Genomic DNA, 1565 nt, shown 5'->3' with positions numbered 1-1565 from the left:
TTTCAGAGCTCAAGAATGGTTGAAGGAGGTTTAATGGAATCTCTATGGTCTCTATATGAGCCTCAGATTCCTTTAGGTCCTCAATAGGGAACTCTTTCTTGCTTGAGAGACATCCCATGAGGTCTTCCTCATTGGGATTCACGTCCTCTCCTCCCTCTCTAGGTTTGGCCATGTTGATTATGTCAATGGCCTTGCACTCTCTTTTTAGATTCTCTTCAGTGTTGCTTGGGAGAGTACTAGGAGGAGTTTCAGTGACTTTCTTACTCAGTTGGCCCACTTGTGCCTCCTTGTAGGGTTTTCAGGATCATAAGCGTCTTCTTCAGAAGATGCCTCTTTAGTACTGTTGGATGCATTTTGCTATCCATTCAGACTTTGAGAAATCATGTTGACTTGCTGAGTCAACATTTTGTTCTGAGCCAATATGGCATTCAGAACATCAATTTCAAGAACTCTCTTCCTTTGAGGCATCCCATTATTCACGGAATTTCTCTCAGAAGTGTACATGAACTGGTTATTTACAACCATGTCAATGAGTTCTTGAGCTTCTACAGGCATTTTCTTTAGGTGAATAGATCCACCTGCAGAATGGTCCAATGACATCTTGGAAAGCTCAGATAGACCATTATAGAATATATCTAGAATGGTCCACTCTGAAAGCATGTCAGAAGGACACCTTTTGGTCATCTGCTTGTATCTTTCCCAAGCTTCATAGAGGGATTCACCTTCTTTTTGTTTGAAGGTTTGAACATCAACTCTAAGCTTGCTCAGCTTTTGAGGAGGAAAGAACTTAGTCAAGAAGGCCGCGACCAGCTTATCCCAAGAATTCAGGCTATCTTTAGGCTGTGAGTCCAACCATGTTCTAGCTTTGTCTCTTATAGCAAAAGGGAAAAGCATGAGCCTGTAGACTTCAGGATCTACTCCATTAGTCTTAACAGTCTCATAGATCTGCAAGAATTTAGTTAAAAACTGGGAGGGATCTTCTGATGGAAGTCCATGGAACTTGCAGTTCTGTTGCAGTAGAGCAACTAGTTGAGGTTTCAGCTCAAAGTTATTTGCTCCAATAGCAGGGATTGAGATGCTTCTTCCATCAAACTTGGAAGTAGGTGTAGTATAATCACCAAGAATCCTCCTTGCATTATTATTTTCGGCTGCCATATCCTTTTCTTGTTCGAAAATTTCAGTAAGGTTGTCTCTGGTTTGTTGTAATTTAGCTTCTCTTAGTTTCCTCTTCAGAGTCCTTTCAGGTTCCGGATCAGCTTCAACAAGAATGCCTTTTTCTTTGTTCCTGCTCATATGAGAAAGAAGAGAACAGAAAAGGAAGAGGAATCCTCTTTGTCACAGTATAGAGATTCCTTTGTGTTAGTAGAAGAAGAAAAGGGAATAAGAGTGAAAAAGAATGAAGAATCCAAACACAAGGGTGAGGATAGGGCTCGAATTCTTGAGGTGAAGAGAAGTGTTAGTAAATAAATAAATAAATAGAATAAGATGAGAGGGAGAGAATTCGAAAATTAATTTTGAAAAAGGGTTAGTTATTTTCGAAAATAAAGAGAAGAAATAAAATTAAA

At 39.6% G+C, this 1565-nt stretch overlaps 1 non-coding gene across 1 annotated transcript; it reads left to right on the top strand.

Annotated features, from left to right (window-relative positions):
• The first annotated feature begins 654 nt into the window (after positions 1 to 654).
• LOC127742078 (small nucleolar RNA R71) lies at positions 655 to 762 on the top strand. Its single transcript, XR_008003266.1, has one exon. It is a non-coding gene; the product is annotated as a small nucleolar RNA R71 (small nucleolar RNA).
• Positions 763 to 1565: the final 803 nt, after the last annotated feature.

Source organism: Arachis duranensis, chromosome 9, assembly GCF_000817695.3.
Source record: "Arachis duranensis cultivar V14167 chromosome 9, aradu.V14167.gnm2.J7QH, whole genome shotgun sequence".
Classification (NCBI taxonomy): Eukaryota; Viridiplantae; Streptophyta; class Magnoliopsida; order Fabales; family Fabaceae; genus Arachis; species Arachis duranensis.
Note: the sequence above shows the minus strand (reverse complement) of the source record. Positions and strands in the feature narration are given on the sequence as shown.